Genomic DNA, 15518 nt, shown 5'->3' with positions numbered 1-15518 from the left:
AAGCAGTTTTGCTATTTGGGGAGCAAAATAACTGATGATGGTCGTAGTAGATAGGATATAAAATGTAGACTGGCAATGGCAAAGAAAGCGTTTCTGAAGAAGAGAAATTTGTCAACATCGAGTATAGATTTAAGTGTCAGGAAGTATGGAGTGTAGCCATGTATGGAAGTGAAACAGGGACGATAAATAGTTTAGACAAGAAGAGAATAGAAGCTTTCGAAATGTGGTGCTACAGAAGAATGCTGAAGATTAGATGGGTAGATCACATAACTAATGAGGAGGTATTGAATAGAAATGGGGAGAAGAGGAGTTTGTGGTACAACTTGACTAGAAGAAGGGATCGGTTGGTAGGACATGTTCTGAGGCATCAAGGGATCACCAATTTAGTACTGGAGGGCAGCATGGAGGGTAAAAATCGTAGAGGGAGACCAAGAGATGAATACACTAAGCAGATTCAGAAGGATGTAGGTTGCAGTAAGTACTGGGAGATGAAGAATCTCGCACAGGATAGAGTAGCATGGAGAGCTGCATCAAACCAGTCTCAGGACTGAAGACCAGAACAACAACAACATCATTTCTTTTGAAAATTATTTTTTGAGCATGTAGAAAAAGTTGAAATATAAGAACTCCACATTGGAAGAATTATTATGCCAGTGAACATTTAACATCTGTTTCAATGGCTAAGTGGATAGGCTGATGGTTTACAAACATAAAAGACGAGTGTTCAAATCCAACTGGAGTCACTTGTGCAGCTAATATTTTAAACCTTAATTCCCTACAAATTGTGCAGTTGTAGAGTTTTCTAGGTTCCGCATACTTTTAAAAGATTCCATTTTATAACAGACTAATCTATAAACACACAGACAAATAGTCATAGTAAAAATATCGAAAATGGATGTATGTATTTGTAATTACTTTGACCAGCACCTGTTGTCTCTATAGTTTTCAGCTAAGGGAAATTTATCACCTGCCTGTTATACATCGAAGGTCTGCTTCAAAATGGCCGACATGAATGTTCGAGACCAAATAATCGCTCCCATTGAAACTGGAGTCACTAAGTCTGAGGCAGCACGTCGTTATGGTGTTGATGCTCCACAGCAAGGAGATGGATTAGATTATTTAGAGATAATGGTGAGGTAGCAAGACATCCAATACCTGGAAGACCATGAGTCTCTACATGGAGGCAGGGCAGCCCAGAATGCTCCTTTGTCTGTCATCCAGGAACTAAGGAGAACTTCACATTTCTTGGGATCATCGAGAACTGCTCTCAGAAGATTAAAGGACTACGTTGTATTTTGAAATTAATATTGTTGGCCTAATAATTATGTAGGCTTTTTACAGAATAATGAAATAAAATAAAATGAAGAGTAGGCTACGTATAGCTTCAATGTCTTGTCCACATGCCATTGGCATCAAGAATACTTTGGATCCTTTGAGGCATAGAATTTACAAGTCTATGGGAAAAGTTCTCATCCATGGCAATTCTCTCCCATGAATAATAAACTAAAGCCCATAGGGCATTCACAATTTCCAAAATATGGGTATGGCCAATTGGCCTGCAGAATCTTCTTAACCCATTAGTATCCAATTTATTTTTAGTTAATATATATTCTGTAGTTTTGGAAAGCTGTGTCCTGGCAACCCAATTTATGGAAACATGAAGAAATTTTGTTCACTTGTTGCCTAAATGTGAAATTTTTGGTTGTCCTCATTTGAGGATGCTGGGTGCTTGGCAGTTATTTTGTCATTACACTGCTTACTAGGAAAAGGGACAAGGGATAAATAAAATGGTAATAATATACTCAACATAACATTTCAAAACTATTATTTATTTTAAAATAAGTAACATTTAAAAGATTTAACAAAAAAATTCTCCAAAACTGGAATTTTGTTAAGGCCTGATATGATATTTGGGAAAGCTTTCCATACAGAGTGTAACATTACACTTGCCACAATATGTTCTCTGCTTTCCTTTGCAGTTCTCATAATGGTATCATCTTAGCTGAACTCATTTCAAGATCTTTCTTCAGATATGTTCTCACAATCTGTCTTCCAAGTTCTTTCCTGAAAGAGAAGTTCCTTCATTGAATCTCTTGAAATCCAGGTATGCATTCAGAACAGTCATATTTGCTATCCTTGTAAAAAGGCACCAGTACCACTTTTTACCACGCACTGCAGTGGTATGTTTCTCTGGCAGCCAGTCATGAAGATTGACGCCTCCCGTGAAATCCTAGTATATATTCAATGCATGTGGTTGTGGAACACTGGCCTTTTCTTTTTGGGATGAATTCCAACGTTAGAGTTTGACAGTTGGAAGCACAGTGCTAGTGTAACACACTTGTCATTCCGTTTTATGATCGAAACTTCCTTCTGTCTCCCAAATCTGTATTTTTATGGGTGGACAGATAAGTATCACCCTTTGCAAATGATTACTTTTATTGTTATGGGAAGTCAGATAAATATTAAGTTCCAACGAAGATTATTTTTACACTTGAAATTCATAAATCACAATTAGGCAGAAGGGTTGAAGAGGAAGGAAGAAGGGTGAAGGAAAAGAACTGGAGAGGTCTAGGAAAAGGGGTAGATTTTGATAAAGGCAACCAGAACTGCGGCTCAGGGGAGACTTACTGTATGGGATGAGAAGGAAAGACTGATTATTGGGGACTGCATCGGACAAGATTTGAAAACCTGAGAGCTTAAAAGTGGGAGACAGGGTAATATGCAAGACAGAGATTACTACTAAAACATTCACTCTTATTAACTCATATATGATGTTTTAGTAGTAATCTCTGTCTTGCATCTTACCCTGTCTTCCACCTTTAAGCTATCTGGTTTTCAAATCTTGTCCGACGCAGTCCCCAACAGTCAGTCTTTCCTTCTCATCCCGTACAATAAGTCCCTCCTGAACTGCAGTTCTGGGTGACTTTCCCGAAATCTACCTCTTTTCCTAGACCTCTCCAGTCCTTTTCCTTCACCCTTCTTCCTCCCCCTTCAACCCTTCTGTCTGAAGAAGGAGCCACTGGCTCGGAAAGATTGCCAACCACAACAGTCTTTTATGTGTGTGTTCTGCCACCACTTGCTGAGTAGATTTTTTTACCTATCCAATTAAATAGTTTTATGAATAATTGATTGTTTTCATTGTTACAAATCATAATTAGTTATTTACTGAAGAGAATAACAAAAAAGGTAAAAAAAGAAAATATAATTTAATAAAAAATGTAAATAAAGCACAAAACATTTGTGACATGAGTAAAAAAATAAAAATAAGACAGTGGTCAGATTCAATCTGACATATACTACAGCTACCACTACAGTAAACTGACACACCACCACTGACCTGCCAATCTCTCTCTCTCTCTCTCTCTCTCTCTCTCTCTTTAGCATAACAGTTGAATAGGCCTACCATAGTTGAAGAATGAACATTAAACTGGAAACAACAGACACTGGATGGCACATACACTCACTCGTGTAAACCACATGTAAGGTCTTAGAAAAATATGCCAATCAACTGATACGTTTCTCTTAACTGGAAACTATAGAGACTCCAGGTGGTGGTCAAAGTAATTACAAAGACATACATCCATTTGTCTGTTTGTTTCAAGATTAGACTATTATGAAATAGAACTTTTTAAAGAATGTGGAACCTAGAAAAAACTACAACTGCACAATTTGTAGCAAATTAAGGTTAAAATATTACCTGCACAAGTCTAAATTTTTAAAAAATGACAAGTGACTCCAGCTGGATTTGAATGCTCATCCTTTATCTTCATAAACTGTTAGCCTATCCACTCAGCCACTGAAACACATGTGAAACACTCATTGTTCTAGTAATTCTACCGACATACAGTTCTTATATTGCAACCAATTCTACATGCTCAAATGATGATTTTCAAAAGAAGTAACATGAAGAGTTCAATTACACTGAATCTCAACATACACTGTATCGTAACTATTATACTGCTTCTGTTTGATGATGTAAACACCAAACTGAAGCTCCACAGACCACTATAGTTGTGAACACTGGCATTTCTGTACTTGGGCACGTGCAATGCTCTGTTCCTGGACTTAAAATTATTCGAGCCAGGCAATCTTTTTGCCTCTCATTGCACATTCACACCAGAAAGCACCTCAAAAATCATTGTCTGTCTGCTGTGTCCACTGTCTGCACTGCTCATACTGCCTCCACTTACAAGACTCCTGCTCACAGCAGAATGACAGTGATGCCATTTACTCGCAACACAATCTCTGACAACCAAAGAATTACGTATCACTCATCTGTTTCTGCTCAGGTAGCAAAAGACACTCTTTTTGGCAAATGTAACAAAGAAAGGACCCACTTCTTATAATGTAGAAACCCACCAAACAAGAATTTCACAGAATGTGTCTCGCCAAGAAATATAGCACTGAATGTTCAAGAAACCTTTTCACAGTCAAACACAAAAAAAAATCAAAGCACTAATATGTGAACATGTATAAAGTTACACACCCAAGAATTATGGACTAGAGTAAAAAAGTCATTGTCTATGAAAGCAGAAGACATGTGAAACATAAAGAATACAAATAGTGGTAATGTAGCATCGACAGCTAAATAGCTATAAGTCATTAGTTATTGAACACAGAACTAAAAAATGTTCTGTTTGTGAGCAGTTTAACAAAACTAACTCCAAAAGTAAAAAGCTTACATAAAATTGTACACTGAGTACATTATTGCAAGTGTAAAATAATGACACAATAAGTGGAACAACAATAAGAAACTGTAAATCTTGAGAGCTAGGCTGAATTACTTTGCATATCAACAATATGGTTAACAGTAAAAAGTAAGTGTCTTAAAAGATATAAACAGCCCCACTAAAAAAATGAAGCACAAAATATATACAGAACACAGTCATGTAATGGAAGGCGAAAATGTTTTGACTCATAAAAAATGTCACAAAAAGCACATATATCACTGAACTTTTGTAGAGGACATACAATTAGTTGATTCACGTAGTCTCAATTGAACAGACAGATGGGAACGTGTGGAGTAAGGGGAAACTCGGGAGGGCAGAAGTGCTTAGGCAGTTCCTCCAGTGACAACCCAAAGATCCAAGGTGTATGTTTGGCTCTCCCACAACTCAATGTCACCTGCATTTCATCTATGCTGACAACTTAGAACTGGTCCATTTTGTTTAAAGCACAGGTAGTGGGGTAAATTGGCAAGCCAACAGTAGAATGTGACACCTGATATGGTGCCCCAGCTAGGTGACTCTGATCGTCCATTAGATGTAGCAGAACTGGACATCGAGTTTCAGTGTCTATTACAGCCATACAAATGCTCTTCTCATTGTAACATATGCATGCTCATCTCTACACACCCATGCTTGTCCAGAATGCATAAAACATAAACCAATGGAAATTAGACACTAATGTGTGTAAGTTTAATAACATACTAATGTAAATTTTTGTACATATAATAATAGTGTGCCATGAAATGAAAATTACCAGCAATAAAATATACATATCAAGAATCTTTCTAGGGAGAAAGTAATTAGGAAAAATTGTATAAGTTATTACAAATTTCTTAAGCATTGTGCTGTTCTGTATTAATATACTTGCTGTATTTTCAATTACTTGGAAATACCCCAAATTAGAATTATGTTGTTATGGTTACTTTTAAATTACCTTTCTATTCACTACTTCTACCTACCCAAATATACCAAACTACAATACATCTACAGTGCAAGCTAAGGGAAAAAGGAAACGGGATCATCATGGTTTTGGCATCTACTGGGTGTGTATATGTATTACAAGAATTAAAAAGAAAGGTACAATCAAGAGTCAGTCAAATGGTCCTTTCATTAGTCTATTAAAATCTTAGAGCCTATGTGTAATATAGTCTTATACTAGAAAAACATTTTAGATCCTCAATATCTTTATAAAGGAACTTTTGATGTATGGTAGATCATGTCACAGTAGAATAACCTGAGATCAGCTTTGCCACACCAATTAATGACCAAGCAGAAAAACTTCCCTGAAAACTTTGTATATGTGAAAGGTTAGTATTACATACTGACCAGAAAAGCTTTTGGCCATTAAGGCCTTCATCAACAATAGACAGCAGACACATACTCACGCAAATGCAACTCACACACACGACTGCAGTCTCAGGCAACTCAAACCAGTTGCCTGAAACTACAGTCAGTGTGAGTTGTGTTTGCATGAATGTGTGTGTGTTTGTGTGTGTCTGTCATCTATTGTTGACTAAGGCCTTAATGGCCAAAAGCTTTATTTGTGACTGTCTTTTTGTTGTGCCTATCTGCAACTCAGCATCTCCGCTATATGATGAGTAGCAACTTTCCTTTTCATAATATTGTTATAAAGAAAGAAAGTCTGTCATCAAAGCAAAAGTCTCATTCATATATATGTAATAAATATTCCACAACAAGCTGTTATCTATGGTGCCCACAATGGTTACTTACAAGTCATCAACATACAATTCCATCTCTCTTGCTGTGAAAAATATCAAAGCAGTAAACAATAAAGCCATTATACACCAACATCTCTGCTGAATCACATCTCTGCTCAAGAATCCTCTGTTGTTATTCTTCAATATTGCCACTTGCCCTCAACATTATATGTCTCATGTTGAACTCAGACTTTGCCAAAATTTTTGATGAAAGTAAGAATAGCAGGCAAAACCCATAAATATACCTTTCCTTGTTTTCTGGTGTATTAATTAGTCAAACACATCATCCTGTTACCATGGACTTGTAAATGATTCACAATTGATACTACAAGGTGTATAATATAAAATTAGCTTCCCATTCTGAAACAGCTTACAGTAGTTCTAGTTCAAATCTCAATCTCATAAACTGCAGAGAGTAAAGATGAAAGAGGAGAGAAATGAACTCTAAATAAGAAGTAAAGTTCCAAAGTTCCACCCTTCTGGGGGCATTCCATTCACCAGTTGGTACACCAACAAAAGAGCTGTTGAATCCCTATGTCTACACATCACCACCTTTAGCTGCACAAGCTTAGCAGCATTTGTGCTATGAAACTTTTACTCTGCTTAAACCTCACTTGTTTCCATTAGTCTCAAATTCCTAGTTTTATAAACACTTCACTGAACACAATCACCTACCAAGATTACATGTCTTAACCAAAACTGTAGTTTTGTACAACAAATATTTGTTAGTTCATCAGGACTGTATGGATTTGTCAGAAGCTGATACTTACACACCTTGTGTACGAAATAGTGCACAGGACTTAAAAAATCAGACTGCTCAAAGTTCTTAAACATAACACTGTGTCTGACGTAAGCTTGTGTAGTCTCTGACCAATAAACTGACAAAAATGCATTATATAAATCACATAAGTTTGCCCTTGAGGTATTTGCACATGAATTCCAATTTACGACCAAATGACTATGTAGATGGATGAGAACAATCAAATTGGTGAAGGTGTTCCTTTGGCTGTATTTCGTTTCAAACCATTTTTAATTTCCTAACAATAAGACATAACCCATTGCTTCTTTGTATGTATGAATTCTCTCTACCACCACAAGTTGCATCCCAATCGTATTATCTTCGAAAAACATTAGGTTCTCGAGTAAGCTTCCCCACATCATGAGTTTGCTTGTTCATCGGAATTTCCAATAACAGACCTACTAAGCCTATATCATTACCTCCCTGATCAAATTCCTTTCCAATACAAGAAAGCTGTTTATGTATTTTATTAACTTCTCATTTATGCTACTGATTAATAGTCATTTCTTCTTCCTTAAAACACAGCAACGATTGAAATTCTTCAGAAGCAGTAAAAGGGGCTGATTGTCATAATAATTTTTATCAGAATTGGTGGACAGTTGTGCCACATCTGTAGTCAGTTCCTCTACCTGTTTTGTAACTGCATTCAAATTTTCTTAAGTTTTAAGTGGCTGAGCTTCCAACTGTCATGTAAAAGATACTAATTGATGACTAATTCTTGTAACTGCACCTCACACTGAGTCCCTTGTTTCTTCAGCAGCAGAATTTCAGCAGTTTCCATACATTCAAGTTCGGACTTTATTTTATTTATCTCTGGCATGAGCTCGTCACGCACTTCTTGTCTAATCTCACTTAACTTAAAGTTCATCTCTAGCTCTTTATTTTCCTCTTTAATCTCTTTATTACATCTTCTAATAATTTCAAATTCTCTTCCTTTCTTTTAAAATTCTCTTCCCCGAGTATGTTAGTATACTCATCTTGACTTTAAGCATTGCTCTTTTCTAACCTCTTAACAATACCCTCCATGAATGTTGCCAGCATATTTTGCAAAGAATAATTTTCCCCAGGTACAGTATTGCTACTGAAGGAAAGAGAAGTTGGGTCAGTTTGCATTTGTGTTATGGGCGCAAGACCTGAACCTTCAACCACTAAGCTAGAGAGTGCTGTGACTCATCACACCCTAAAGAATCATTCTCAAATACTGGATCTCCTGATACATTTTCTAGTCCACTTCTTATTACTGGAATTTCATTATCCCATTTATGTCTGTCTACCACCTATCTCACACTTGAATGATTACTCTGAGCATGCCTTTCTTCACTCATATTTTCATTAAAAGTAGTTTCCCTTTGTCCTCAAATTTTAGATTTAGTTCTAGTAGGTCCTGACATCATACTTCAGATATAAAGAACAATGAATAAGAATCACAACTAACTGCACAATGTCTGAGAATCAACAAGGACACAGAAAATGTGTATTCATAAATTTCCAAAGAAAATGCAGAAATATTCTACTGTTATATGTGTACATAAGGAATGGAATAGCTACACTTCAATAGTACAAGTATAAACAATCACCATAAATCACTGCCTAAACTTGCAACCCAAAAGCCAAAAGTAGTGTTCAGTGGAAACAAAAGCTAATCTCAATATAATAATTGCGGCACAAAGGAAAAGAAATAATAACTACTATAATCGGTCACTCTAAATAAGTGCAGAATAAAAAAGTAACACATCAAATGTAGAAAAACTTTTCCCAAGCCTATCGTTCACATTGGTGTCACTTCAGAATTTTATACAGGGTCTAGGCAAATTAATGTGACCACCTGAAAAAGCCTTATTGACAACCTTTTACAGCATAGACGAGCAGAAAGAGAGACAGCAATGAGATTCTGAAAGGTCAGCCGTGGCCAGCTGCACTAAGTTTCTCAGTTAAGGATACATGGGTGGGAACAGCATGACCGAGATGGCCCCGCAGATTCTCAATTGGGTTTAAATCCAGAGAGTTTGGTGGCCAGAGGAGTACAGTGAACTCACCATGGTGTGCTTTGAACCATGCATGCACAATGCAAGCTGAGTGATGCATTGCATTGTTCTGTTGGTAGATGCCATTGTGCTGAGGAAACAACAAACTGCATGTAAGCATGTGGATGTGGTCCCAAGGATAGATGCATAATTGTGTTGATCCATAGTGCCTTCCAGAATGAGTTCCTGCAAGGTCAAAGAATGATGTATTTATGTTTCAGCTGGTTAATAGTATACTAATAGCAACTGATACACCAGGAAGTAAAAGACGAAGAAGAAGAGCTGTAACAGTTCACCCAGGGAATGCCATGAAAACGTTCCCCAGACCACAAAGCTCCCTCCTCTGGCCTGGACCCTTCCAGCAATTGTTGCAGAACTGCACATGTCAATGGCCAACTGTCCCATGGGACATAAAACGTGATTCATCTGAAAATGCCACCCCATGCCTTTCAGTGGACATCCAGTAGCAATACTGGCATGCAAATTCTAGGCTTTGTTACTGATGAGTGGTGGTCAGCAGGGGTGCATGAATCAGACCCCTGCTGCAGAGGCCCATTGCAACAACATTTGTTGGACAGTCATTGAGGAGACACTGTTAGTAGCCCCTTGGTTCACATGGATGGTCAGTTGCTTAACAGCTGCATGTCTATTCGCCTGTACACATCTCCGAAGCTCTTGTTCTCTCCTGGCATCTATGGCCTATGGTGTATCACAGCTGGCTCAGTGCTGGTTTTGGATAGTGCCAATTTGCCATGCACGGAATACTTTAATCACAGCGGCATGTGAACAATTTGCAGACTTCGTCATTTTGAAATTGTTTCCACCCTTGGCCTGAAAGCCAATGATCATGCCCTTTTGGATGTCAGGTAAATCACTCATCACTCCCTTTCTACAATATGAAAACAACAGCGCTATTTCACACATCCCCCCCCCCCCAACATACTTTTTCTACTCTCCACTGTTAGTACTGCCACCAGGCATCTGCAAATGGTTACTGCATGTTGATGTCGAACTTAGGCAGTGGTCATATTAATGTCACTGGACAATGTACAATACAGATGCACATACCTAACAGATAAAAGTGCACTAAACAGTTTTCCTTCTCAAAAACATTGAATAAACAATTGTTACACAGCAGCAGTTTTGCACACTCAGTTACTTCTAGACAACCAATGAAAAGGCTTTCAAATATTATTGTCTATATATACAATAATATAACTCTCAACAAACAGTATGTCATGCATCCCAACTAGTAACATACATTGCTCTCCACTGCAGTTCAGTATTTCTTAGAGCTTTCCACAAGATTCATTACCCAGCAAAAATGTATCTGTAATATGTACAAAAACTTCTTGTGTGCAATAAATTGCCAAAAAATACTAGAAAAAATTATTACACTATGTTGTCACATAAAAAGTGTCCATCTCACTTTCTAAACTGCGCAGCGCGCCAAATCACATATAATTATGTCATAAATCATAAAATGTATAGAAATAAAGATAAGAATACACAAATAGTATTTTGTTGCAGATACAATTTCAGAGCAAGCAGAGTTTTTCATCCAACTGCTAAACTGAAAGCTATCAATAAGAACGGACTCTAGACGGGAAGGTCAACAGGTTAAAATTGCATTGTTGCGTGTTTTGCTATCTGTGGGTGACTTTCTATGTGGTGTAACTTCATGTTCCTATTTAGTTGTATGTAACCATTGGTAACTGTCACAAATATTCTGTGATCTAGAAGTGCCATAACTATACTACTTGTGAATGCAAAAATTAACTACATCCATCAAAAAAAGTTTCGCATCACCCCAGTTCCCAGAACCCCTGAAGATAGACGTTGACTGTATCACAGACACAGTCCCTTTGACTGTTCAAAGATGTCACTAAACCCACCCAAAGATGTAAACAACCACACATAAACAATGCCTGTTAGACGGAGGGGGTCCGATAGCTGATCAGTTCCAATCATTCCACCAGGAAGGAGGTATACAGTTCGTGTTGTCTATAGTTCAACCATGCCTAGACAGTCAATTCCGCAGTTTGATCACATCCGCATTGTTACTTTGTGCCAGAAAGGGCTCTCAACATGGGAAGTGTCCAGGCATCTTAGAGTGAACCAAAGTAATGTTGTTCAGACATGGAGGAGATACAGAGAGACAGGAACTGTGGATGACATGCTACCTATGGATTATGGCTCGGAGGAACCCTGACACCAATGCCACCATGTTGAATAATACTTTCTGTGCAGCCACAGGACATCGTGTTACGACTCAAACTGTGTGCAATAGACTGCATGATGCGCAACTTCACTCCCGATGTCCATGGTGAGGTCCATCTTTGCAACCACGACACTATGCAGTGTGGTACAGATGGACCCAGTAACATGCCTAATGGACTGCTCAGTATTGACATCAAGTTCTCTTCACCTATGAGTGCTGCATATGTCTTCAACCAGACAGTCGTGAGAGACGTGTTTGGAGGAAACACGGTCAGGCTGAACACCTTAAACACACTGTCCAGCGAGTGCAGAAAGGTGAAGGTTTCCTGCTGTTTTGAAGTGGCATCATGTGGGACTGACATACATCGCTAGTGGTCATGGAAGGTGCCATAATGGCTGTATGTTACGCGAATGCCATCCTCCAACCGATAGTGCAACCATATAGGCAGCATATTGGCGAGACATTCGTCTTCATGGATGACAATTCACGCCCCCATTGTGCACAACTTGTGAATGACTTCCTTCAGGATAACAACATCGCTTGACTAGAGTGGCCAGCATGTTATCCAGACATGAATCCCTTTCAAACATGGCTGGGATGGATTGAAAAGGAATGTTTATGGACGTTGTGACCCACCAACCACTCTGAGTGATCTACACCAAGTCACCGTTGAGGAGTGGGACAATCTGGCCCAACAGTGCCTTGATGAACTTGTGGATAGTGTGCCACAACGAATACAGGTATGCATCAATGCAAGAGGACATGCTACTGGGTATTTGAGGTACCGGTGTGTACAGCAATCTGGATCACCACCTCTGAAGGTCTCACTGTATCATGGTACAACATGCAATGTGTGGTTTTTATGTGCAATAAAAAGGGCAGAAATGATGATTATGTTGATTTCTATTCCAATTTTCTGTACATGTTCTGGAACTCTTGGAACTAAGGTGATGCAAAACGTTTTTTGGTGTGTGTATATAAATTTCCTCAAATATATGACATTTAATTACTCTAAACTGATCTTGACAAACTATAAATGATTGATATTGGAATGTAAAGAGTAACAATCTGTGATTTACTGAATAATTTCCTCATCAACAAACAAAAGTTAAAACTGTTAACTGTTTCATGTTAAATTTGTCTACTGTCCTAAAAATGCAGCGTCTGCATTGCATAAAAAAATTGCTGTTCCTAATTACAACACACAATAATGCATTTTGACCCTATGTTTTATTCTTACCTGCACAATGGACAATGGTGATCTGCTCTGCTTTAATTAGAAAGAAAACACTGAGCTACAAGTTCCTAAAAGGAATCACTGTGCGCCTGACACCCATAAGATTTACTTTAACTGCTTGTCAATAAGGATTTAGAATGCAGACAGCTGATCGTGCAAAGCATTAAGTTTTTGTTTCAAACAGACAGAGGAAAACTCAACTAATTGATGGCAAATAAATAAAAATGTCGTTTCAAATTGTTGAAAGTATATTGCAACTTTTAAACAAACAGAATCTGGATCAGATTAACATAAGAACTATGATTTTCATCAAATATTGTCCCCAACAATTCATGCAGAAACTGGAGTACATTCCATACACAAAAATTCCTCTTAAGTTTTGTTCTGAAATGCTTCTAAAGGTGGGAGATGAAAAATAGTTTATCAGTATGCTGAAGATTTGACTGATAATTCTGAAATGAATTTCAAAATACAGATTGTCAATTAGAATTTTGTTTACACTACAATAATTTGTGGAAGATTAAATGTGCCACAAGCAGCTTCCATTAGCTTTGCAAGTAGCACTCACAATAAATATGAATTCTGCCTATATTACCTCATTCCATATGTACAGTCACCCTGGAAAGCGCACCTCAAAAATTATCCCCTGTCTGCTATGTCCGCCATCTTGACTGCTCACTCTCAGACAATTTACAAGAGCCTCCTGGTTGCGGAAGAACAACAGTGACATCATCTGCTCCTGACATAACCACTGGTAACCAAAGAGTTACATGTAACCCATGTGCCCAGGTACCCGAAGATGCTGTCTGTGGCAAATGTACAAATCAAATAGTCACTTCTTATAATACAGAAACCTTAGAAATGCTTGTAAGACCCATGAACTACAATATACATGCCTGCCCTGAGCTGCAGACAAAGAAGCAAAATCTACATTTAAATTCTATTTTTATCTCTTATTGTAATTGCATAAACTGCAATTTTACTGAAACTGATTTTTGTTATCAAAAACAAATACCATTAAGATAAATAAATGGCAAGTGAGTAAAACCATCTCAATATTTATGAAGAAGCTTCTCCGTGATGTGTGGCTATGTCGCAAGATTCCTACAGCTCACTTTTAATGAATGAATATTTTCGTAGATCAAAAACATAAGATACTTTGGAACCAACTGAAACTTTCTACCTTTCTGAGTGCAGTCGAACTATAATATTTCATACTGTTAATATGACCATTTACTACTGTGAACCTATTACTAAACGTATATGACTCTAATGTCACAATGCTTCAACTTCTCTAGTCAAAGGAAAGATAAGTTCACAGAAAATAACAATATTATTATTCTGCCTGCAGTTAAAAGCTTTTTGTACGTATCCATTTTTACAGATGGGTTTCACTACTGGATATTTTAATCTGCCATTACATATGTTTTCAGCACACAGATGGATTATGAATGCAACCAATGGTTGTTGTTGTTGTTGTGGTCTTCAGTCCTGAGACTGGTTTGATGCAGCTCTCCATGTTACTCTATCCTGTGCAAGCTTCTTCATCTCCCAGTACCTACTGCAACCTACCGTACATCCTTCTGAATCTGCTTAGTGTATTGATCTCTTGGTCTCCCTCTACGATTTTTACCCTCCACGCTGCCCTCCAATGCTAAATTTGTGATCCCTTGATTTCCCGAATCTAACCCGCACCTGAAATTTGAGACTCGAAATTCAAGGGGAGAGAAAAGTTTTAGGCCGCACCTCCAAATCGAAACAAAGTTGGTCTATTGTAATATGAGACACAATTTAGGTAGAATAAATGACGATACAGCTACAGTAGTTTGGTTCGAGTCGTAAGCTTATCAGTTAAGCTTTATCAGGTAGCCATTGCTATGCGTCAGGCGTGCTTCGTCTGGTTTGAATGGGTTGCTTATTTTTCTTTGATCTGATAAGTGCCGTTCTCTTTGTTATAGGTGTTTACGTCACTCTAGGCTGAAAATGCATTATTGTACTGTGTCATGTACTGCTTGTCGCATTCTGATAGTAAGTGTTTATGACCTGTCGCCGCTCGCGGCTTGGCTTGCTTACGTGCGCGCTACCGCCGCTTACAATAAATAAAAAAAAAAAGGAATTGTCTCATTAGTGAAACAATGGCAAGAGACTGCTATTTGTTGTTAATTTTACTGCTGCTTTCTTTGATAATGATCAACAAGAACCAAATAATAGACTGCGTATGATAGATGTTCTGAACGACAGTTTAGCTAAAATTTTTCTCTGTTTGAAAATCTTTGCAGACGCCTCTTTTGTACATTACATTCTGCACAGAAATTAGTCATCTTAGATTTAAAAATCTAGTCAATTGCCGTGCTTCATTTCTGATTGTATCACTATTAGGCATCAGAATAATACGAATATAAACATGACATGATATGTATATTCTTCCGCACTTGCTGCTGTCTCACACTAGTTTCGTAGGTTATTAGGTAGACAGGATTTAAATGAGATAACAGCAAACACGAAAGAATACATGGCAAAATGTTTATATCCGTATTATTCTTATGTTGAAGAAAATACTGCATGTGATTCGCAATTCATGAAAGTTCCTATTAGCAACCATCTTTTCTCACACGTAGGAAAAAATTCAGAACGTAGAGTTGGCCATATTGACAAACATCCCAAATAGTCTTGCCAGTCGGATTTTCGTAGTACATTGAAATGCTGCTACATTCGAAGATGAACAACACGGAATTTGTATTTACTTCGTTGGATAATGTATGAAAATGCAGTGGTCGAAACTCGGGGCGGAG

General features: G+C 37.8%; 1 protein-coding gene across 1 annotated transcript in view; it reads right to left on the bottom strand.

The window, feature by feature from the left end:
* Positions 1–1902: 1902 nt before the first annotated feature.
* LOC126198116 (uncharacterized) overlaps positions 1903–15518 on the bottom strand; it is a 56366-nt gene continuing 42750 nt past the window's right edge. The window contains exons 2-3 of the transcript XR_007540070.1: positions 3698–3796; positions 1903–2064 (exon numbers count right to left, since the gene is read on the bottom strand). The gene's annotated coding sequence lies outside the window, so the exon portion shown is untranslated. The remainder of the gene's footprint in view (positions 2065–3697; positions 3797–15518) is intronic.

The sequence above is a fragment of the Schistocerca nitens genome, chromosome 1 (assembly GCF_023898315.1).
Source record: "Schistocerca nitens isolate TAMUIC-IGC-003100 chromosome 1, iqSchNite1.1, whole genome shotgun sequence".
In the NCBI taxonomy this organism is placed as follows: Eukaryota; Metazoa; Arthropoda; class Insecta; order Orthoptera; family Acrididae; genus Schistocerca; species Schistocerca nitens.
Note: the sequence above shows the minus strand (reverse complement) of the source record. Positions and strands in the feature narration are given on the sequence as shown.